Consider the following 26448-nt stretch of genomic DNA (forward strand, 5'->3'; position numbering starts at 1 on the left):
GCAGCAGGATAAACCTTCACTCTCAGGTGCCTCCTAGCATTCCTAGTCACCTGATGACCTTCACTTTAATAAAGAAGCCTTTGGAAGGATTTTATATGTAAAATCTAGTCTAAGAAAAGAGCATCATTTAACTAGTGAGAGCTCTGTCAAGCAAATTTACACTAATGACTTTAAAATCATTGGAATGCCTTGATGAATAATTGTTATTACAAATGTGGACATGGTAAGCAAGATATAGAAGGTTTAAAGAATTTATAATTAGAGAATAAAAGGAACATATTTTCATCTTGATTTAGATATGAAAAATAGGAACTGTATTGCATATTTTATATTATAAGACATATGATATGCCATATGATACAAGTCTTACATGAATTTAAGTGACTATAGATTTACTGTACGTAGCATTGACCATTCTTGTCACTTTCAACTTTCTAAATCGTGATTCTCTTTCAAAGGCCATTGAAAGTGTCATCTCCTCACGAACTTGCTCATTATCACATTGTTGCCTTACCCAGTTTTTATGGGGGTAAGATCACTAATCATTCTCTCCCTTGGTTCCTAGAGCAGCTGTACTTTTCTAGGGATGTGTGTATCTCAGAACCATTGAGAAGAGTCTCCTTTGAAGCCTATATTTGTAGCCCAGCCCCTCAGCCAACCAACCATACAAAAAATACCTAAAAAATATTTGAATCTAAAGTAGTGTTTATCAAAGTGTATCAAAATCATTTGGGGGCAATACTGACTTAAGATAGAAAAAAACTAGAATTTATCTGTCTCAGCTTCCTCTTTCTAGCCAGGGAACTTGGAAGCAGTGCTCCCCAACAGACTGACCTGGGTCATGGTGTTCCAGTATTAACCACAATGACTAATCTACCCAGATCATGGTTAGCATTGGTCAATAGGCTTCCACTATGTTCTAGAAGCCCAAGTTGTCCCTCATTATGCCTAATAGCAAAGCTCCTATGACTGGGTTTTTTAATCTCAAGTCTCATCACCCCTCTTCCTTTCTATGTCCCATTCCCCCACATTCTGCATGCCCAGTCATTAGACGTCTGTCTTGACCCACATTTGACATTTTTTTTTTTTGCAGTGGTATCCTGCCTTCCTATTTAGACCTTATCACGGATCTCTGCCAGATGGAAGCTCAGTCTTCATACATAATAAATCTCCTAGATGGTGATGACAAGCCTGTCTATACTGCCAAGTGTGTCCTGTTGTTACTGGCTGGGCCTGCCCACCACTAACCTGAAACTCAGCCTTAACAAATGAGTTTATTCCTAAACCCTGGCTTTTCTCTGAAATTAAATATTGCTTTGAATAATTGGTTATGTCCAGATAATGAGTGATTATCATGTCTAGGTAATGTAGCTGGGATATATTAAGCATCCCAGCTACATTTGCTCTCCTCTTTATATACTTTCTATCAAACATGTTGGCTTGTTTTGTAGCTATTTGGATTCAGGGCATCATTCCTGCTATATTTGGAGGAGATGTACCTCTTTCTATCTAAAACTCATCCTCTCACTTGAGCTTTGAATTCTCCATGCCTCCTGCTCTTCAAATTTGTGATTATTTGATAAATGTTCACCTCCCACATGGGACTGTAATTTCTAGAAGGTCAGGGATCTTATTCTATTTTTTATTCCCATTGCATCTCTAATGCCTGGAAGAGGGCCTGACATATAGTAAGTGCTCAGTGCATATCTGTTGAATAAATTAATGAAAATACTAAGGTCCTTGAAAGTTGGGGCTTTATAATGTCAACTCCATCTTAGAATCTACTATTATGTTAGCCAGACTGTCAAAATATATTTAAATGATAGATGAAGATGTTTTTGCAGAGATATAGAACTTAAAGTGATAGAATTCATGGGCTTTAAGAGACTAATGCTCAATTTCAGAGAAAAGTATTCTGCCTGAAGGTTTAGACCTAAATATAAGAGGACATATTCCTGAATAAAAATGAGTTTTCTTTTAAAAATCTGTACAGATAATTTTCCCCTTTTCATGTTGTCAAACAGACAGAATCAAACTGACCAAAGGACTCAAGCCAGTTCCTAACCATTGCGCAAGCCAACTGAAAACTTATTCTGGGTGCATTTTTTTGAGTTAGTCCACATTTCCCTCTTTTATTATGGAATATAACTGGTATTTCCTGCTTCCACAAAGAAACTCAATCCCCAATTGATACATCAAAGACTCAAGAGGACAGGGCTATTTTCTCATTCTTCATCTATAGAACAAGGAGTCCTCTCCTCTCCTCACAAAAAAAAAAAAAAAAAAAAAGTCCCAAATAAGACCAGAGGGACTAACAATTTTAGTTCCAATTCTGTTTGTTCTACGATAGTACTGTCCAGTGGAAATGTAATGCCAGTCATAAATGTGAGACACATAAACAATTTTACATTTTCTGGTAGTCACATTAAAAAAAAAAAAAAGCTAGAGAAACCGTAAGAGCAATGATAAACCTTAACATAAGATGACTCTCAATTTTTAAACTGTGCTTCTTAGGCGGCATGCTTCTGCAATGCTTGCTGCAGGGACCCTGGGGCAGGGAAGGCAGACAGTGGGGATCAAGAGTGGCAGGCGACAGAGCTCCAGGGCCTGTCTCTGTCTGTAACCCCAGTAGCTCTGTTTGGTTGTGTTGTGTGTTTCATTGTGTGTGTGTATTTTTTAATGCTCCTGGGTAAGCTCTGGATAAGTGACTATGCCAATTTTTTGGCAAACCACCCACATAAGAGAATTGTCTTTGTTTTGATTCTGTGGAATCTTTTCTGTGTCCCCCATATTGCATTCTTATCCTGCCCTTTGTGCTGGGATGTCCACTGTTCCTGGGGGCATTTACGACCCAGCATTTAGCCTTTGTTGTGCAATTGCTCAAAGAAAAGCCTTTAAGTATCACTCTTTGAAGCTCATTTTTATTATTTTTATTGTTTTCTGGCTTTTGAAGAAATTCATGCTTCTTGTGGGAAAATGAGAAAGAAAACTGGATAGAATAAAGGAGAAAATATAAATCATGCATAATTGCACCACAAAGATAAATGGTGCTAACATTTTGATATATTTCCTTCTGAATTTTAATATGTATATATTTTTAACCAAATTGGAATCATATTTGACATGGTTTTATGCCTTGCTTTCTTCAATTAGCATCATATTGTGAACAAGTTTCTAGTTTATTAAAGCATATTATTAGCATTTTAATTCTTAATCCTATGCATGCCTCATAGTTTACTTAACCATTCCTCTATTTTTGGAAATTTTGACCATTTCTGATTTTCCTTTATTAAAAGATGCTTCAACTGTTAGTCTTGTACATAAATGGTGTTTTAGGGAATATCCTCACACATAAATATTTAACGACTTCTCTAAATATATTTTCTAGGAATGGATTTACTGCGTAAATAAACCTTCTATATGCATATGCTATATATTGCCCAAACATTGCCTTCTCCTGTCAAAATACATTCCCACCAGTAGTATTCGTGAATGCCAATCTAACCTACCTTTTCTGACTTTGAGTTCAATACTTCTAAAGAGTTTTCTTCAATTTGATTGGTTTTTTTTTTAAAGGAGTTTTTTTGTTGTTGTTTTTTCCATTTGCAGGACATTAATAGTTTGTTGTGGGACATTTGTATTTTATTGTCTGGAGATATCTCTATCTATCTATCTATCTATCTATCTATCTATCTATCTATCATCTATCTATCATCTATCTATCATATATTTACCTACTTCTCTATTCCTTTGACCATTTCACTTCTGACATGTTAACAATTTTGTTTTTATTTTTTTTTTTAATTGTATGTATTAAGGCTAGCAGATCATGGTCAATCTTATTCATTGTAAATAGAAATGACCCAGCTTGTCTTTGCCTTTTAAATTTGTTAATTTAGGGGGGTATACCATAGGTATGGTTATAGGTATTCCTCTAATTTCTATCTATTCCGCTACTTTAGTAGCAGTTTCATCTATACATGCGGCTTCAATTACTATTTCATTGATGACGCACAAACTTACATCTCCAGCCCAGGGAGCCCAAGACAGAGAGGGACGGAAGATACATGTTGGTATGGCTTTTATCTAACAAGGTAAAAAGAAATTTGATAAAAAGAAAGCCTATACAGCTCATAAAATTTTTTTTTATCAGATTGAACTAAAAGAGGTAAAGACAGTACAAAATTAAGAGAAGCTTTTGGAACTCCTGAACATATACACGCATATGTATATATAAGATATATGTACATCCTATTGGCTCTGTTTCTCTGGAGAACCCTGGCTCATACAGGATGCGTATATCTTGGTTCATTACTCCAAGGATCTTCAATTGAGAGGAACTATATTCGAGGAGTTGAGCTCAAGAATGTACACTGGAGGAGCCTCATCTGGATCTAGACCTGATGAAGAGTTTAGGCTGAGGCGAAGCCTGACGCCATAACGAGGAAATACTTATCAAGGGTCTTGGAAGGGTTGAATGCATTTTCCATGTGGGAAGAACGTAAATAATTTGGGGCTATATATTATTTGACACTCTGTCTTTTTATGAGATGGATCTGTTTCTTTCCCTTAAAATTGGATGAACTTATTTGCTTGTAACCAAGGGAAGGTGGCAGGAAGGAGATGAAGTCTCCACTTTGCTTGCTGGAAGATGCCCTTTGGAGCGCCGTGTCATCCGGTAAGAAGTCGGCTGCACTGGGGCTGCCAGGCTGTGAGGAAGTTAACCAAATTGTACGTTCAATATGTAAGTGTTCCCCAGCTGAGCTTCCAGCTTATTTTCAACTTTTGGGAATGTATAGTTTTCCTTATTCCTCATATATCAGTAACTATTGTGCACATTTTAATATAGATATGGTACCCTAATTAAACTGTATTAGGTATTTTATTATAATTTTCTTCATTTTTAATTTTGCCTCTTGGAGATCAAGGACTGAGGAAAGTCTTAAATTTCTTCACTAAAGTTGAATTTAAAAGTTTTGACTTATAGCTCTGGCAGATGTGGCTCAGTTGACTGAGTGTCGTCCCATGCACCAAAGGGTCACTGGTTTGATTCCCAGTCAGGGCACATACCCAGGCTGTAGGTTCAATCCCCAGTCGGGTGTGTATGGGGGTGGGTGGGTGGACAGCCAATCGATGTTTCTCTTTCTCTCTTTCTCTCTCTCTCTCCCCCTCTTCCTTCCTCTCTCTCTCAAATCAATAAAACCATATTAATAAAAAAGTTTTGACATATACATAATTGGATGCAAAATGCCCATGTTTGTCATGACTGTTATAACTTCATTGTAGATTGCATATTTTTCAACATATAAAAAACTACTGATAAATGATTTTTCCTCACTTAAAATAATGTTTTTAAAATACTTTTAGATTCATAGAAAAGTTATAAAGATAATACCCCTCACCTAGTTTCCCCTGTTATTAACATCTTACATTACCATGATACATTTGTCACAGTAAGATGCCAAAATGGGTACATTACTACTAACTTAATCCTAGAGTTTATTCAGATTTCATATCTTTTTTTTCCCTGTTGTTTGTTTTTTAACTAATGTCCTTTTTCTCTTCCAGGATCTCCTTCAACATAAGACATTAAGGTTAGTTGTTGTGCAGCCTTAATCCCCTTTATTCTGTGACAGTTGCTCAGTGTTTCCTTGTTTTTCATAATTGTGACAGTTTTAAGAAACACTGGTTAGTTATTTTGTAGAATGTCCCTCAAGTTGGGTATGTCTGATGTTTTCTCTGGAGCTATGTGTTTTAGGAGGAATATCACAGAGGTGAAGTGACCTTCTTTATTCCATTATATCAGGGGTGTGTGCTATCAACATGATGTTAACCTTCATTTCTTGGCCAAGGTAGTTTTTACCAGCTTTCTCCAGCACCCACCTTTCCATATTCTATTGTTTGGAAGGAATCATTTAAACTGAGCAGGAGGAGGCAAAGAATAAGATGAAGTTCCACCTCCTGAAAGATAGATGCTTTTCACACTTAATTATACTTACAGATTTCCTTTAGTTTTGTATTCAATACCTACATTTTTGTCTGTCCACTTATTTATTATTATTTTTTGATTCTGTACCACTTTAGTTCAGCATGCTGCTTTTATTGTTGGATTTTATTTTACAAGCCAATGTACGACTCTTTGTTTTACCAGAGAGATTTCTAAGGACTTGATCTTGATTGTTTGATTCTAAGGGAGGCGGCTTGCTTCTAAGAGCTTACCAAAAATATATCCTCTGACCTCGCAATGACTTGCTGTGTAATGGTGGAACATTCAGTTGTCTTCTCTTTAGTAGTTGAATTCTCTGAATGGGGTCAGCCTTCTTCACATTATCACCAAAGTGAAGGGGGTCACTTTAAACCTCTTTTGACAGGACGAGTCAATTCTAGCTAGGCATGTGACCTACAAAGAAATGTCTTATTATGTATCACCATAATCTTTCTGCTTCACATTTAATTGGTACCATTTGTGTGTCTGACATTATCCTGAATGCTTCACATGTTAACATCTTATTTTATCTTCTCAGCATCCCAAGGGGTAAACCTTGTTCTTCCCACTTAATAGATGATAAACTAAAGCTCACTGAAAAGTTGTCACTCCTCCTAGGAAATGGCAGGAGTTTGAAAACAAGCCCGTTTGACTTCTAAACCTGGTCTGTCTTCCACCGCACCAAATCCTCCAAGTAGACAAAAAACACAAACAAAAACAAATCCCTGACAGCACATTCCTTCCACCTCCTACCACTTCCTGGAGCTTTCTAAATATCACTGATTATTTACTTCAGGCTCAGAATCAAGTAGGCAATTGTCGTACCATCCTGATCCTGTTGAGTAGTGCAAAAATTAGTAAGTGGTGGTCTAATGCAGAGAAACACCACAAAGAAAACAGGGCGGATGTCCCCATGTGCAATTATTGGGAGATAAGACAGCCCCTCTTGGATGAATTCAACTCAGTGAACATTGGGTCAGCCCCTGCTATATGGAGATCTTTGGGGCGATCCAACGGTAAATTAGATGAACTATTTGCACATGAGGAGCTCCCAGATTGTGACAAGTAAACATGATTTAAATTTTATTAAATTGGGGATAAACAAAATATGAGACTGCACCATGAAAAGGATCACAGTCAGAAGGCTTTGTCTTCACTGGCATTTAAACGCCATGCTCTGCCCCTGAATTAGTGACTCAGTTGGAAGGAATGGCCTCAAGTGGCATATCGTGTCATTTGTTTAGTCAAGAAACTTCGTTTCAAAAGACCTAACAAGTTTCATAGGCCATTCAACTACTCCTGAGTATAAAGCAAGACTTTTTCAATTTAAAAATGCGTCTATTTATAAAAATGTTTGTAATTAGAAGCGTCACAGACATTTCAGAACCCTACTGAACATTAGCTTGACATGTTAAAAGATTTCTAGTATTATTGTCTTAATATTGCCTACATAAGAGTGATTGTAAATCCTCTCCCCCCACACACTGTGAGGAGCAAAGAACCATTTTTTTTGAAGTAAGTCTTTGATTTAAAAACATAATACATTTCAAGGAAAGAGAACATGTGCTTGTTAGTTTAGTTAGTGTTTGTAGAGTGCATGTTTATTTGGAAAAATTAAAACTCTGCATGCTATTTTCCATAACTTGATATTAAATATCCAAAGTATTTTTAAAACTTAGCCTCTAAAATCTATATGAAACTAAATGTTACATTTTTTTAAAAAAATCAGAACTTTATGTACGGTCTTCTATCTGATGTGAAATATTGTCCTTCAGATTTCAGTGGGATTGCCTTCAAATCTGGCATTTGTTGAAATGGTATTTGTTGAAAAATTAGCTCTCCTGTCACTATTTGGTAACTTTAGATGTGTTGCCAAGTTTCCTATGTGCACTCCATCCCTCTGCAAAACTTGTGAGGAGAATCCTAGCAGGCTCCGACAGCACTAAAAACTGTTAAGTCTTAGTGTACAAATATTTTAAAATGTGTACATTCCGTAGATGAGAGTAGATGGGAAAGTACTGTATTTTGATTAAAGGACATGATGTTAAACTTTGTCTTAAGTTTTTATTACATCTCAAATTGCAACAAATCAAAAAAGATAAAACTTTATGAGACTACAATTATTTCTTGAAAGACACTTGCTTGTAAAAGTTGTTCTCTGCCTTCATTTATTTTTGTTTTTATTTTAAAGGCTAAAGCCAAGCCAGGAAGAAGAAGACGAGAAACCCCAAATCAAGGTAAACATTGTTCTAGCAAAGCACAGCCTTGTGAAATAAACCAGAAACCACATCATCATGCATGTCCTACAAGGTGCCCATATTCCCTTGCCCCTAACAGAACTTGCTTTACCTTTCTTAGGGATATATTCTGTACAAAATAGATGCAATTAGAGAAAGGACTTCAGCATGCTTTGTCTGTAAAAATGTTTTTATTTTGAATTTTTCAACTGATAGAAATATGAAAGACATCCAGGCCCTGCCTGAAGGTTGTTTTCAGTAACTGATACCAAAAAAACTGAAGAGAACAACTAAAAAAGGACTTACATTTGACAAGCACCCACATGTTTGGGCGCATACCTGAGTTATCCAAACCCCTTGACTTTCCAACTCGTATGAAAGTTTTGTCAAGTTTTCAGAAGACTCTCTATTTCTGCTTATTTTCAGATGAGTAGAGGATATTTTAAGAGCTTAAAAAAAAAAGATAGCCACTTGGTAGGTTTTGTGGTCAAATGGTCAACAAATTATTTGTGTGTGGAAAGAAAACAAAAGACTTACATTATAAAATATAATGATAAGAATGGGATAATAATTAAAAAGTATAACCTAGGATACTAAAAGGGAGGCCAGTGGCTAAAGTTAGACTAATTTGGTTGGTTTCTGCCTATTTCCCCTGCCTTTTCCGTCTTCAGCGTCCTGCCACTCTGTCCCTCAGTAGCCACACATAGGCCTACGGGGTAATCATGGTAGTTTAGGAAGTAAGTCTTTCAAGTTCAGCCCAGCAGTGTTTGGCTTTAAAATGAAGTCACATCCCCAGCAAGACATGATGAGTGTGCCAGGGGTAAGACGCAGTCACATTCTAGCTTGTGAGTGTCAACATTTTCTTCTGTTCTAATTTTCCTAAGTACCTTGCTGTATTGTAAAATAAAGGCCTTGATTCAAACCATTTCCCTTTTCCAGAACCGCATGCTGATTGATGGGCCCACCCACTGCCGGGCTCAGTGTTGTGTTTGGATGGGTCTCCCAGAATTCAGGATGCAGTTCTCACCTGTGACAATAAGTCAAAAGACCTTTCACTGCTGTGCCTCATTCATTGATTCATTCACTTGTTTATTCATTCATCATGTTTTAATGAATAAATTTATATATTTACTCAGTGTAGCTAAGAGAAATTTTTAAGGTAGAACCACTAAGATTGAGTAAATGATTGAATAGAGAAAGAGAGATAAGGAGACATCTTTACCAGTTCTGGTCTTGTTAAAAACTTTGTCAAGCAAATTTCTGTTACCTGGGATCCAGATTACAAACTCTGTATCCCCCTCCTCCTGACTCCATTGAACAAAATGTGTCTTAGAAAAGGGGTTCCTCGGTCTGGGCACTGCAATCTGCTGTCCTCACTCACTTTTTTTTTTAATTGATTTCAGAGAGGAAGGGAGAGGGAGAGAGAGATTGAAACATCAATGATGAGAGAGAATCATTGATCAGCTGCCTCCTGCACACTCCACACTGGGGATTGAGCCCACATCCCGGGCATGTGCCCTACTGGGAAGTAAACCATGACCTGGTTCATAGGTCAACGCTCAACCACTGAGCCACGCTAGTTGGGCCCCACTCATTTCTTTTACTGCCTTGTCTTTTCTGTACCTGGGAGGTTGCTCTCATTTTGGCAAATTTGACCCTCAAGTTCTTTAAAAGTGGCGATTTAAAATTGGAAGTTAAACCTATTTTAAGGTACATAAACTTTTTTATTATTTAGTGTAAATGACTAGACTCCATATTCCAAAAGCTACCCTTAAAAGAAATAATTGTATAAGCTAAATGTCTTTGTGTATTTTCTGAAGTATAGCAATATATTTAATAAGCAAATGAGATTTGGTATATATTTCTCATCCTCAGGAAAGCCATTTTTCCTTACTATTCTATGCTCATTATTGCACTTTATAACAGACAGGAAAGGTTTACTCTGTAGAATAATGACATTAAATGTGATAAAGAAATTACACTTTAAAAAAAGTGAGCTACTTTAAAGAAGTTATGAAACCAAGAAAATGAAGGAAGACAAACTGTTTCTAATGCACATCTTGTATTTATAAAGTAAAGCATATCAAAGCAAATACTTTGTATGTAAAACAGGCAGCTTTCTCTGGAAGGCATGTGATTGATTGCCCAGACAAATGAAAAAGACTAGCTTTGACTTGATCTTGTTTTTGCTTTTTTCCTACAAGAGCAAACTCCACGTTTAAACTCATTAGTTCCAAGGCCACCTTTGTCAGCTAACAGTGATTCGAGTAGACTTAATCCTAATGTACCTCCAGAGGTAGGCTGACAAGAAAACAACAATAACAAACAAACAAAAAACCCTGGTTGACTGAAACACGGTGCCCATGCATAGAAAAGTGGAAAATAAAGGTTCTTTGCTATTCATCCTGAAAAAGAATTTTAAAAGACTTGAACACACATCAGGTTTAGGGATTTGTGAAAAGAACTTCTCGTTACTGATCACATCTACACTTAGAGTTCCATTCAGTTCTGAAAAACAACTCACAAACAATAAGACATCACCAAGAACAGAGAACCAAGTGCCAGGAGTCAAGTGTATTGTGTATAGTTTTTACTGAAAACTTCCTGCAAACACAATTGCCTTGTTCAGTGTTGTGAACTGACTCACCAGAAGATGCTCTGTTGCTATGCTTTCAAATGTGTGTTTGATGAGAGTGATAAAGTAAAGCTTAAAAAAAAGAAAAAAGAAACCACTGGTGATTCTGTGCTTCCTTCCCACAAAAATCTTATTCTGAAGAGGTTATTAGAAAAGTCTTTATCCTCCATATCTTTAAAGAATTTAGGAATGGTAAATATCAGCGTTTTGATTATGAACTTGGAAACAAGTATAAAGTGGGAAAAGGTTATTTTCCTGGCCTCCTTCTGTCAGATAAGATGTAATCTTTTTGTATCGGTCTGTTCAAAGGATAAGCCTTTTCCCCAAGATGTTGGGAAATTAAAAATGATTTTAAAAGCCCTGTTCTAATTTTCTCTAAATCTTCTTTATTTATTTCTGAAAATATTGGAAGCTAATAAGAAGACATGAAGAGTTGATCTGAAGAAGTAAACTTGTGGTTTGTGGTTTAATATATGCAATTCATTAGGCACCACAGTGTGCTTGAGTGTTACCCATATTGGTCAATGTCATCTCTTAACACTGAAATTATCCAAATTTTCTGAGTTCTCTATGTCAACAGAATAAACAAACACAAACATCTGTTTAGAGCAAATATAAAGTTTTCCTAGAAATGTATAAATATGGAAACAAGCAGAAAGTCATTGGAAGGAAAAATGATAGTGTCTTGGTATCCGGGGTGGGGGGTGGGGGGGTGACAGCATGTTTCCTTCGCCTTGCTCCCAGGTGTCTAGAACAACTGATTTCTTTTAGAACCCAATGCTTCTCAGGCTCATAGTTATACACATGTAATGATCTTAGCATGTGAAAAGCATTTGGCACATCACAAAATTATAATCTAAGAGGAATTCGTAACTCTCAGGGCTGTGAGCAAGCTGGAATAATATACATAAATTAAAAATTTTAAATATACATTTTTTATGGATGCACACAAAAGTAATTTTGCATTCTATAAAAATGTTGCTATAATTCCTGTTAATTGCTTTTCTAGACTGTCTTCAGTATACATTATTTTTTAAGAGATAACAATCTCACATTTTTTTTTTAGCAACATTACTGCCTTCTGTGTTTGTTAATAATACTGGTATATTCAGTTACTTAAGAACATTATTTTCTAGTTTCTCAGTGCATATTCCTTTAATTTTTTAAAAACCTGTTGTTGTTTTTTTGAAGAAGTAAAATGAAAGAAAAAAATATTTGCAGGAAAAACAAGATAGCTGGCTTAATGATCCTCCTTTCTTCTCAACTGCAATCTTTTTTCTTTATGAGTAACCTGAAAATAAATAGTAAACATTTGTTCTCTCCCAGGATGATTTTGGTACATTCACAAACTAGAAAATGCTTTTTAAAATTGAGTAATTTTTAAAGTATAAGTTTTAAAATAAAGAAAATATTATTTGAAACACCGGGTTGGGGGGTGGGGGGGACAGGGGGAATGAGACAAATGAAATAGTAAATTAACAAATAACCACTGTTGAAAAATTAGAAGAAAAAATAGAGAAAATTAAAAAAATGTAAAATTATCTATAACCCCGTGACCCAGAAAGAACCAATATTAACATGTTGCTGGGCACCCTTCAGAACTTTTTTCATGTATGCATAATGAGCACCTAGTTTCAGCAACTTTGGGAATGAAAATAATGTTGCATTTCTATATTCGTTCAATTTAAAAACTCGGACACAGACAATAGTGCGGTGAAGGTCTGGGAAGGGCAGGTGTGGGGTGGAGGGTGTCATTGAGGAGGGGGGGGGGAAGAAAGGGAACAATTGTAATATTTTCAACAATAAAGATAAATTCAAACAACAAAACAACTTAACATTGGTCCAGGGTTTTGGGGCAAAAAAGTCTCAAAAATCCCCAGCGAATTCTGACAACAGGAGAATCACACCTCAGTCTAGCCTCTGCTCTCTTTTGGGAAAAAAAAAAGCTCAGACAGGACCCTGGAAGCCTGTCTCTCTCCCTGCTCACCAACTCCAGGGGTGTGTGCCCCCCAGCACCTTTTTCCTGCAATAGTTTCCTCTTCATTCTGCTGGTGAAGGCAGAATTCAAATGGACTTCATTTAGATCAGAGGTTAGCGAACTTTGCTGTAAAGGTCCAGGTAACAAATGTTGTAAGCTATGTGGGCCAAGAGGGAAAAACAATCAAAAACATAGGTAGTTACTTATAAAGGCTATAAGCCTTTTGAAGGGTTAAACACTTAAACAGGTTTATTTTATCCCGCTACCTTCCCTCAACTACAGCAAGCATGATCTAATTAATTCACCATTTGGAAATGGCTTTCCTTGCTTGGCTAACAAATGAGCAGTTTGGATACTCACTTTGGTTGGAGCCTGATTTTCATTTATTTTATTTTATTTTTGTGAAGACATCCTGGTGTGATAAAATATTCCACATTATACTGAATATTAGATGGAGGGATTGTTGTCACTTTTGTTAGGTGCAATGGATACTTTTTGTGTGTGGAGCTGTATACTAAAGTATTTAGGGGTAAAATGTAATGACGTCTAGGATTGGCTTTATATACTCGAGCAAATAAAAAATAAAATAAAATATGGCAAAATGTTAATCATTATTAACCTCATAGAGAGGTTCTAGCATAAAGAGTTCATTGTAATCTATCTTCTGAATGTATGGTTAAAATGTTTCAAAAATATTAATGAAGGACAATTTGTAAATGTTAAAATTTTTGTATTTTCCATGTAATAGTCCACATTAAATTTTCTAATTTTTCTGGTCATTACTTTAACCCTTTGCACTCGCTTGCTTTTTTCTCGATTCCTTTATTCTAATGCTAACCGTGTCGAGTCACACTCGACATCTGAGTGCAAAAGGTTAAGTTGAAAATATTGTATAAAATGCAAAATCTGGTAATGTTGTTGTATATCGTGTTCTTTTAGCATAGCTGTAGTGTCACCACATAGTAAACACCATCCTTTACCATCTAATCTATAATAATAAGAGTGTAATATGCTAATTAGACCGGACAGCCAAATGACCTTCCAGATGTCCTTCCGGAGAAGCCGGGTCTGTGAGGGCCGAGGCAAGCCACCACAGCTGTGAGGGCTGAGCCCCTTGCATGAATTTCATGCATCGGGCCTCTAGTTCAATAATAAAATAACCCAACCCACACGTCACTGTGCCTTAAAAGCACAACTCTCCAAGTCCAATTTTCTCTTCTTTCCTTGTGTTGGCATGATAGGTACACATTGGTAATTTATAAAAATCATTCTCTGGGGCAGCAAGATGCATGGCACTTGAAATGCTGTTGAGTTATAACTGCATCGCTATGCCTTGCAGCTCACTGAGCAGGAGTGGCAGTGATGAGAGTGCCACATATGGTCTCTGTTGCAACTACTTGATGCTGCCAGGATAGCACGGAAGCTGATATATAACACATACACAAATGAGTATGGCCGTGTTCCAATACTACTTTAGTTATAAATACTGAAACTTGCATTTCATAAAATTTTAATGTATTATGAAACATTATTAGTCTTTTTCATCAATTGCAACCATTTAAAAAATTCCTACTTGTGGGCTATGAAACAAGAGGCAGTGAACAGGTCAGATTTGATCCACTGGTCAGAGTTATTTAGACTAAAAGCTTCATATTGCTGCCATGTCTGTTTTTATTCAGGAAAAAGGAGGAGGAGGAGGACGAAAAGGAAGAGGAGGAAGGGTGGGGAGGGGGATTTTATGGTATAGCTCACTGAAGTCTGATCCTTGTGGTCCAAGTAAGCTCATTTTCTGTCTCTAGAATCACACGTGCACTTCCTCGTGACTTTAGTGTGGCACTGAGAATATGAGGAAAGAACTAGTTCCTGTATTCCCTAAATCAGACTAGGATTAATGACACGCTAGGATTATTGGTAGTGAGATTATACACTGACTTATCTTCCCTATATTGATAAAAACCACAAAATAAGGCAGTGCAAGGTTGGTCAATTTTCACATGTCTGATCTGCTCAGTCTTACTTGTGTCTCCATTGTTGGTGTAAGCTTTTGTGAAAATCTATACTAATAAAAGGGTAATATGCTAATTAGACCGATGCGTTCCGGACATCCTTCCAGACTTCCTTCCGGACAAAGCTACAGTGGTGGGGGCAAAGACGGAGTGGTTAGGGGCAATCAAGCCAGCAGGGGAGAGCAGTTAGGGGTGATCAGGCCAGCAGGGGAGAGCAGTTAGGGGCAATCAGGCCAGCAGGCAGAAAGGTTAGGGGTGATCAGGCCGGCAGGGGAGAGTGGTTAGGAGCCAGCAGTCCCAGATTGTGAGAGGGATGTTCAATTGACAGTTTCGGCCTGATCCTGAGATTGGGCCTAAACTGGCAGTTGGACATCCCCGAGGGGTCCTGGATTGGAGAGGGTGCAGGCCAGGCTAAGGGACACCCACCCCCCCATGCACAAATTTCATGCACTGGGCCTCTAGTCTATAATAATAAAAGCATAATATGCTAATTAGACCAGACAGCCAAATGTTCTTCCAGACAAAGCCGTGATGGCTACAAGGGCTGAGGGCAGGCAGCCGCAGCAGCCAGCAGTGGCAGCAGCAGTGGGGTGATGGAGGCGGCACCGTCCCCTGATCAGCGGGATGTCTCCCACAGAGGGAGGCCAGACTGCGGCTTAGGCCCGCTTCCCACAGGGAGCGGGCTTAAGCCATCAGTAGGATATCCCCTGAGGGCTCACGGACTGTGAGAGGGAGCAGGCTGGGCTGAGGGACCTCTCCCCTCCAGTGCACGGATTTGGCCCATCCAGTGCATGATTTTCGTGTACCGCATTTCTAGTATCATTTATAAATTGGAACCCTCCCACCTATATTTACTCTTTTTTCAAATACATACTTTTAGAAGGGACAATCATAAAGAATTTAATTGGAGATACTACTTCTCAGGAAGGGAAACTAGGACTAAGCAATACAAATGAAATTGTCCCTTGGAGATATAGTTAATTTAAAGATAAAGGTTACCCTATAACAGTGGTTTTCAAAGTAGTTTTGGAGTTCCCTGAATGTCACAGAGACTTTTTCTAGAGGCCTAAAAAGTCAAAACTATTTTCATAATAATATTAAGATACATCTGCCCTTTTAACTTTAATTCCTTTCACAAGTTTACAGCGGACTTTTCCAGAAGCTACATGACATATGATATCACCACAGATGAATGTTGAAGCACATATGAGAAGCCAGATGTTTTCTATTAAGCCAGACATTAAAGAGATTTGCAAAAATCTAAAATAATGCTACTCTGCTCACTAAATTTGTGTTTGTTTTGAAAATATAGCCAACTTTCATAAATATATTACTTTTAATTTAAAGTACTATCTCTCACCTGAAAATTACATTTCCATTATATTTTTTCTAGTATTTCAAATTTATACTTAAATTTTAGTACATTTGTAAGTTATTTTGCTACGTGGCATAAAGTAGGGATTATTTTTCTCAAGTGGTTGGCTTGCTCATTTACTAAATAAACTTTCCTTTCTTAATCATTTGAAATTTCACCGCTATCATATATTAGGTTTTTATATAGACTTGTTTGTTTCTGGACTTAGAGTATATTACATTAAGTTTTCTCTATTCTAGTACTAGTTATGGAATTTTTTAATTATTAAAATCATATGTTTTAATGTATAGCTCAAAAGGGCACCCTCACTATTCCTTTTCACATTTTTCCAAAATAAAATTCTTCTTAAGGAAAGTAAATATGTTCAAAATTAGCAAGTAAATATATATATATATATATATATATATATATATATATATATATATATATAATGTAAACTGATAGCAAAGCATTCAATAGTCTTTTTTCCCATTCCAAAAAGATTTAATTTTATTGAGATATAACTGACATAACATTGTACAAGTTTTAGATGTACAACATAATGATTTAATATATGTATGCATTGTGAAATAATTACCACAATAAGGTTATTTAACATTCATCACCTCACATAGTGATACTTTTTTTTTCTGTGATGAGAACTATTAAGATTCACTCTCTTTGAAGCTTCCAAATATACAATATAGTGTTTTATAGTCTTTAGACAGAGTTGCGAATCAGTCTATAAAGCCTATATTGAGCAACTACAATGCCACATACTTTACAAAGTGCTTTACAATGACATACAATGACAGTTAGTTTTGGTTAACTCTTCTTTCTTAGACAATGCCTCAACTCATGCTTTAATCTTAGATGGAACACAAGATACCTAAAAAGTATTCATGTTTCTATTTAAAATTTACCTATACTTACTATATTTTTTCCTTTTCAAATCACTAGCCATTTTTCTTATGATTGTTAGTTTGAAAAGAACAAGAGCTCTAATATATTTCATTTTTAAAAAAATATTTTTATTGATTTCAGAGAGGAAGGGAAAAGGAGAAAGAGATAGAAACACCAATGATGAGAGAGCATCATTGATTGACTGCCTCCTGCATGCCTCTCACTGGGGACTGAGCCACAACCCAGGCATTTGTCCTGACCAGGAATAGAACCATTGACCTCCTGGTTCATAGATTGATGCTCAACCACTGAGCCATGCTGGCCGGGCTATATTTATTTTTAGCAGGACTGCTATCTAGTGTGCTAAAACATCCATTGTTGGCCAAAAATGAGGTAGCACAATTTTTTCTGCTTTATTTTTGGGCTTCGAATTTGTCATAATTCTTTGGATTCTTGCTTTGGATGTTTCCTCTCCCACTCTTTTGTAATAGCAGTGAGGAATGGCATGACAAGAGACAACACAAATTGAAATGTAATAAAATATTTCATTTTCTAAAATTATTGTTTATTATTTTTTGCATAAAATATAAGAACTATTAACAAATGACAATTAACTACTATAATATTAATTTTATAGGTCAACTTGACTATCTATAGGGTGCCCAGATTAAATGTTATTCCTGGGGGTGTCTGGGAGAGTGTGTCAGTGGAATAGATTTCTCTCCCCACTGTGAATGGGCATTATCCATCCACTGATGGCCTGAATTAGAATAAAAGGTGGAGGAAGGAGGAATTCACCCTCCTTTTTTTTTTCTTACTCCTTGAGCTGGGACATCTCATTTCATCTTCCCTGGACCTCAGTCTAGAATTGATACCATTGGCTCCACTGAGTCTCCAGCTTGCAGATCACTAAACTTCTCAGCCTCTATAGTCATGTGAGCCAATTCCTCATAATAAATTTATCTATCTGTTTTTCTAGCTATATGTCTGTCTATATATGTCTACATATCCTATTGGTTCTGATTTTAGGAGAATCCTAACAACTACCTTTAGTATAAAAAAATTAACAAAAGCAGCAATAGCTGTAGCATTTTTAGAAACACGCTGGGGTAACTACTCCAATAGTTCTCTGTCATTCCAATTATTCATTCATTTATTTGTATTAAATATTTCCTAAATATCTCTTTTAAGAGGTTTTAATTATTACATCTTCTCTTTTTTTCAGTTTAATTTACAGTATCATATGAAGCTACATGTATAATGGCTATATGGCTCTTCATATGAATGTTTTCTTTTTAAATCCTCATTTGATATGTTTTTATTGATGAGAGAAAGAGAGAGAGAGAGAGAGAGAGAGAGAGAGAGAGAGAGAGAGAGACATCGCCATGAGAAACATCAATTGTTTGCCTCCCATACATGGCCCAACTGGGGGTTGAATGAGAAACCTGGGTATGTGCCCTTTGGTGTACGGGACAATGTTCCAACCAATTGAGCCATGCTGGCCAAGGCCATATGAATGTTTCTTTTCTTTTTTCAGTTCTTCAGGGTTTTGATATAAAGTGTCTTGGCAAAGCTAACTTATTCCACATTTCACTGCCTTTGAAATTCCAAGAGGGGTTTCCTGTGCTCTGTTTGCCTTTCCCACTTTCTTCTCTTTTTCTCCACAAATTCTTCTGGGCAGTAATATCAAGTAACTATGAGGACATCTGATACTTCCAGAGAGAGGATTTTCTTAGTGAAAAAAAAAATATTTTGGAAACAGGAAATCATTTTTAGTTAACCACATTCACAATTCCAAAGCTAAGAGCTTTGGAAAGTTTTATTTTATTGCTTTTTGATGTTAGCATAATGTAGGTTCCCATACTTTGTCTGGGTGTCTTTCTCGGAATTATTACTTTAGAAAGTGATACATAGAAGTGTCCTTCAGAATGTAACCTGATGTGTGTGTCAATAGTTCTATTTATCAGTTATCTATCTATCTATCTATCTATCTATCTATCTATCTATCTACTTCTATAAAATAAGCAATGTATATAAAACAAGAGCTATTTATTGCAAATGAATAAAACTAGATGATAAGCAGTGATGTGCAATATAATATGAAGGAAATTTTGATATTTTATAGAGAATTTTTATAATATGTGATATATTTGCATTTGTGTTTACTCCTGAATATGCAAATTACTTTTCTAAATTATAAAATGATTCACAAGAAAAAAAGAATATGACAACACAATTATAACGCATTATTTTTGTCTATATGGAAACACTTAACGATAGCACTGCTTTGAACCAAGTAATCCAAGTTTATGCTGTAGCATCAACAGTAAACCCAATGACATCCCCTCTTCATTTTTTTTTTGTTTCTCTCTACTCAACATGTAAATTGCCAAGCAACAGAGAGAAAAGTTAGTGAATTACTTCTTTCACAATTCTTTATTTTTGGTTGCATTAGGTAGAACTCATGGAAAAGTTTGAAAAACAGGTTAAGTGCTCATCATTTTTTATGCACTCCAGGGCCATTTATATTTGTTTTATATAACCATCCTGGGACACTAAAAGGAAAACCAAAGACACATCAGCATTTATTTTTCGTATGTGCTGTGAAGAAGAATCACCACCTCTCCTGGTGAACTGATTTTGGACCTGCCTAGGAGAGGGTGAGTGACTACCCTGGGACACCCTGAGGCTTGCCCATGCTAGCCTCTCTAGCAGTCCTGGGAGCTTCCTCTGAGGGAAAGTGGACTCCAGGGCAGTGTAATCTGCTTTTGGGTTGTGGAAGCTCCAAAGAGAACATAATACACAGGTCAACTTTCCAATGCTACTAAAAAGAGAGCTGAGCATGGTTGGCTGGTTGGAGAACCTCATAGGGGAAGTGTCTCTCCTTACCCCACTGTATGTTTCCTGTCACAATGATCCCATCTGTACCATTTACCATTGATGTATGCACAGTGTTTACAGCAGTGTAGGTGTTCAATGAATAATTAGAGAATATAACAAACACTAGAGGCCCGTTGCACAAAGATTTGTGCAAGAATAGGCCTTCCTTCCCCTGGCTGCCAGCACTGGTTTTCCTCTGGCACCTGAGACCCAGGCCTTCGCTCTGGCCACCACCTTCCGCCCTCTGGCTGGAGTCTTTGCTCTGGCCAGAGTCTTCACTCTGTCCAGAGCCTTCAGTCTTTGCTCCGGCCAGAGTGCCACTCCTATAGCTCCCTCCACCCCCCGCCCTCCCCCTTATAGCAGGTGTGCTGCCCCATCTGGCCGCTCCACGCCTGTGTATGCAAATTAACCCACCATCTTTGTTGGGTTAATTTGCATACCCACTCCTGATTGGCTGGTGGGCACCGCAGAGGTATGGTCAATTTGCATATTTTTATTAGTGTAGATTATTAACTGTCCCAGAGGGAGGGTCACACTGAGCATTCTGGCATCAAAGGGACCTGGGGTCACAATGAGAATGTATAGGGCATCAGATGTATACAGAGCTTTACTGGGAGATGGGTGTCACAGAAGGTGCTGCCTAGAGGGAAAGCACTGGTAACCATAACCATCACTGAGAGCAGAGAGATGTGTGAGAAGCAGTGGAAGGAGAGCCACCTTGAGGAGCGTCTTTTGCGAACTGAAATTGCCATGGAAAGCATTGGTCCCCAACGTTCAGCTCCCTGCTCCATGCTGGGTCCCAAGGGAAATGACCATTTTGGACATACAAAGCATGTTATGTCTTCAGATGTACAAATGATCATGTTTGGGGGTATATTCTCAAAACAAATTAATAAATTTTATCTTAAAGTTTATAAGCGACAGATCTAGAATTGAAGGGGCAAAGGAGAAGAGTAAAACTGTAGGTGACTCATGGTTTATCATTCAGTTTAATGCACTCTAGCATGCTCTTTTTGTGGGTTCGTTGCATGCTTAGAACATTTGCTAAACATCATATATCTTTGAGCCTTTATTTTTCAATATCTTTAACTTTAGTTATCAACTCTTTAGGGTTTACACGAAGAACTGACTCACATGGGCTCAAATCACATAAGCCTGAATTATATAAGAGTCACTGATTTCATCACTGAAGAAATTTTGAGCACCTTCTAATGTTCAATAATTTACACTGGACTAATTACAAAATGGAATGCCAAAAATGGTTCAGAGTGTCACATCTCATAATATTTTTCGTGATGGGGCTCACCTGGCTGGGAACTATACTTGTTTTCATTTTTTTCAAGCTCACTACCTCTTGTTAGATACCTCTATTCAGAAAAGACCTGTCTTTGTAAGGATTATTTTTTATCAGATTACAGCAGAATTTATGCGGGAATAGCTGGTATTCAGGGTGCTACAGCAGGTGTTGCAAGTGGATATCCTGCTGAAGAGCCAGCTTCCTTTAAAAAGGGGTCACCAATTACAAGGAAAGCAAGTGCTCCCAGCTAGACTGACAATCCCTTCACCTGGGTGTTGCCAGGTCTTCATCCTAGACGACTGTTTACTAATGGGCTTGGGCTACCTATTTGAGATTATAACTTCAGAGTTCCCTTGGACTGTGCTAGAGGCATCTTTTCCAAGTTCAGTGTTTTTGGTGAGCCAGTTTAACTTAAGTCTTCAAATTTAACTATTCCTTCTCACTGAAATACCCAATATCTTTACACCTAAGGAAAAAATGAGTCTAGGATATTTTGAACACTAGAAATGTGTTCACAGAACTAAACAGAGAAAGCAAAATTGGTTGTTAACATGTACTTAATATAAAACTTCAAGAGCCTATGTCTGATTTCTTACAAGGGACCTGAGATGGACATCGATGTCAACCTACGTGTGCTGAGATTTCTTGCTACTGCCAGTAACATGATGTCATTTTCTAGCCACTTACTGTGGCAAAATCCAACTTTATTTTTTAATGTAAATTCTGGAAGATACAGAAAATTAAAATAAAAAGGGAAAAAAGAAAACATCCATAATCATATGTTCTCCAACAACTATGTTGATATATTTATATTTGTCTGTCAACAAAATTCATTATATATATATATATATATATATATATATATATATATATATATATATGCTTCATGTTTTCTCTGCAATTACTTTTAAAGCTAATATTTATGGAACATATGTTAGCCATGATTCCTAGATTTTCTACTTATTGCTTCATTTTATCCTTGCCCAAATCCTATGAATTGGGCAGTATATTTTACAGATGAGAAAACTAAGTTCAAAGAAGTTCAATTAAAAACACCATACCACACAGTTAGTAAAGGAAGGATTGAGATTCACACCCAGGTCTGTCTGATTCCAATGGCCAATTTTTAGCTCTTACTGCTTATTGCCAATATTGCAAGGGAGATCACAAATATAAACATGCTTGAAGATCTATTATCCACTAGAGTAACAACAACTTTTTTAAGTGGGAAAACATGTTACATTCCCTGAAAAATGTTAATCTGTGCATTTATGGTTAAATTTAACAAGGCTGAAGACCATGGAGAGCTAGATATCTTCCTATAGCAAATGTCACCTTTCACACTCAGAAATGTTTGGCAATCCTCACTGAGCCACATGCGTTCATCACTTACACATGGGGCAGCAAACAGATGTGTAGACACTGCAAAGCACAGAGGAGCTTGTGTTGGAGACTATTTTGTTACACACTTGACATTCCAGTTCTCTAGGGAAATATTAAGTCATTGAAGTTGTATGCAGTTCTAGCAAGAACACAAGAGGTTTTAATAATTTTTTAATCAAATGGACAATTATTAAGAAATGTGATGCAGCCCAAATATACTTACTTTAACTTAAAATGGACTGGAATCATTAGATTCAGATTTCCCTGACTAAAGGGTACTAGATACAGTTTAAGCATAGGTGGTATATGTAGAAAATCTCACCTGTCTCAACACCTATTCTTTGCCTCAGTTCCCCTGAGAAGTTGGGATAATAATACCCCTGAGTGCTGTTGTAAGGGACAATGGATAATCCATGTAAAGTACTTGAGACTATGTCTGACTCACGGTTTGCATTTAAGACATGTTAGCAGTTCAACACTAGGACAGGTTAGTCAACAGAATCCATAACTGTGAATACATCCTCTTCTAATTTTAAATGGATTTTGTATAATGTTCATTTTCTTTTAAAATACATGATTTAAAATTCCAGAAAGAAACTTCAAACATGCTTACTTCAAAACCATTGGTTCTAGACTTTTGTCTCATTGTTCTTTACACTTAACTTGCTTAGTCTCCAGGATTTAATTCAACATTAAGGGCATCCTCATGCTCTCTCTTCTGTTTTACATTAATTGCCATGTCATTTAAAGTACTAATCATATTCCTTTATAATGTTTACTAGAGGCCCGTTGCAAAAAGAGATTCGTGCAATAGGCCTTCCTTCCCTTGGCTTCTAGCACTGATTTTCCTCCGGCACCCTGGACCCAGGCCTTCACTCTGGCTGGAGTCTGCCGCTTTTGCTGTAGACTCCGGCCAGAGTCTGCCATCTTCATCTTCGTTGCAGCTGGAGTGCCACTCCTGTAGATTCCTTCACCCCCCACCCTCCCTCTCATAGCAGGCATCCTGCCCCGCCTGGCCACTCCACGCCTGGAGCAGCTGGGTGACCACCATCTTTGTCCTTCTAATTTGCATATTCCCTCCTGATTAGCTGGTGGGTATAGCGGAGTAATGGTCAATTTGCATGTTTCTCTTTTATTAGTGTAGATTAGCTTTGCACCTTTGTGATCTCTTAGTATCATTATTGTTTTCTCTATAATTTTAATGGTTTATCCACACCCCTAACCACAAGGCTTAAAACTACAAAATTGAAATGATCAGGTACAGAAGAGCTATTAAGCCAAATGAGCTTTAGCAAATTAGAAAAGATGGCTGTAAATCCCTGTGCTGTCCTTTGATGAGTGCAACCTTGATTTCCTGGTTTGGCTTCCTCATCTGTAAAATGAATATCACATCAGTCAGGCCTTCCTCTAGGGATATTGTAAAATAATACATTATATGTAAGAGCTCTCTGTAAGCACTATGGTCTGGGAGTATGAGAGCTTGTTTTTTAATCCTTCCCAGTGACAGATAAGACAAAAGAAGTGAATATTCCCTCTAAATTATATAGTGCAAATGTTGTACATGACATTGTATGAGAGCTTATTTACTTAATCCCTCATGATGGAGGCACTGTAGTATGAAATGAGATTTTGCAACATTGTAGAGGCTTTCCAGGAGAGAGAGCCTATAGCAACACCAAGGAGAACCTGATAAAGGACAAATAAGTGGTCTTGGGAGTGTGTACTAGAGGTGCCCAGAGAAGGAACAAGAATTAGGGGCTGGCTGGGTTTTTCAGGGAACATCAACAAAGAGGTGGGCTTTTGACCCCAACATTGGATTTGAGGTAGGATTGCAATAAACAGAGGACAGAAGGAGTTTGGGGGTGGTACGCCATTTGGAGGAACAGCCTGTGGGAGCACATTCAGACAGAAGAGCACAAAGACGGAGCCCTGGACTGATTTGGATGCAGCAGAGCCTTGCCGTTGGGAAGCAGTGGGCGATGAAACTGGCAAGACAGAGCGAGTCTAAATGGAATGCCAAGAGAATGATGCGCTTTGTTAACACAGCACATTTAAAAGGATGGCCACTGAAGGATTTTTGAACAGGAGAGCGATGTGGTAAAAACTGTGAACTATAGCTTCAGACACACCAATTTCTAATCCAAACTGGCCTTTTAGCCAATATTTTCTTAGGCAACGCTTACTGGAAATGCACGGGGCAGTGGAAAAAGTGTGAGATTGGGAGTCAAGGGAGGATCTGTGGAATGCGAGGCCTCTTTTCTGGACCTACCTTTGGACCAGCGTGGCAGGAAAGCCACTGTCTTATACCCTGGCCCTTTCTCATCATTTATGAAACCATCTCTGCCACATTTTTTATTTCCTTGAATTTCTATCCGTGTTTCTCTAGGTTAAGAGTACAAAAACAGGTTACAAGATGTTTTCTCCTAAAAGTCTTCAAAATGTTCCAAACTGTCCTGTTTTTAATTTTTTCCATTCCTTTATTGCTCAATCTCCTTTAGTTGGTCACACTGTCTTTCAGCATAGAGTGTGTTACTACATCAAAATTAGAAGCACATGATCACATTTTAAATGACCATTTCCTATTCAGACCCATCATTAAAATGCCCTCTGTTCACTATCAAATTCCAATGGATATTTAATGACATTTTCACATCAGGCATGTTCACACTATTTAAAAGTATCGTAAGCCAAGCTTTATGTAGAGAGTTTGGAAATGATCTTTGTACCCACTGAGTCATGTGTCAATCACATTTTTGACCAGAAAAAAAAAATGCTTCTAAAGCCATTGGTGGGTCCCCTATTGATTAGTTAGGTACTGAAATCCTAGCAGTAAGATTTTTTCCCCTTTCATTTATTAGGAAAAAATAAATCTGTCTACCCATCTGTTCTCAGTCTCTCAAAACTGTAAAGAAGAGTGACCTTAAGTTTTTGCATATTCCTTTATTTTTATCTTGGTTCTTGAGAGTGGCAGAAACCTGTACTCCTACATACTAGTACATATGTAGATTTGGAACCAGCATTATTTAAACCATGCTTCAGAAAACCTAACTAGTACACAAAGGGCAAGTCTTCTACAGCTGCTGAGCCAATAAAGAGGACTTAAGTAGAGTCACTAAAGTTATCTCACTGAGGTATGAAATTAGAAATATGGCAGCCTAAATGACCACAGTAGGGAATCCAGAATCACAATTTCTTGTTTCTATTTCTTTCTTTCTCACAGACATGGGATGTGACTTGAGGTACATCGGCTCAACTTCAAAAATATGTTTTTTATTTTACTTTTCACATTGCAAAATGATTTAGATGCTCTATGTCCCAAATAATAATAGTTTATCTATGGATCAGTTTGAGAGTCTTGGAAGGCAAACATTAAGTTATGTTGGAAATGCCTTATGATAATTTATGAGTCTGGAAACCGTGATAATACAATTGCCATTTGAGTTTTAAGTTGTTATAAATGAGAATTGGGCTTAGAACAACAGCATTTTATAATAAAATGATCTTTGTAAAATGTTTTTTCAGGCTTTTTTTACCTGCTAGTTTATTATTGTTACAATTTAAATGTGCAGAGGTGAAATTAGACTAGACATCAAGATAGTCAAATATATCCCTGTTTTTCAACTAATGTGGTTATGGTCTGTTATGATCTCTCTTTGGAGAATTATTTAGATAAGCCCACTCTTTTTCAAATAAAAAATTGAGTTAATTAAAAGGGATTGTTTTTATAAAACAACTCAAATTTCTATAAAGAAAATCAGAATTCATTACTGAAATACCACTAAAGAAAAC

The sequence above is a fragment of the Cnephaeus nilssonii genome, assembly GCF_951640355.1.
Source record: "Cnephaeus nilssonii genome assembly, chromosome: 9".
NCBI lineage: Eukaryota > Metazoa > Chordata > Mammalia > Chiroptera > Vespertilionidae > Cnephaeus > Cnephaeus nilssonii.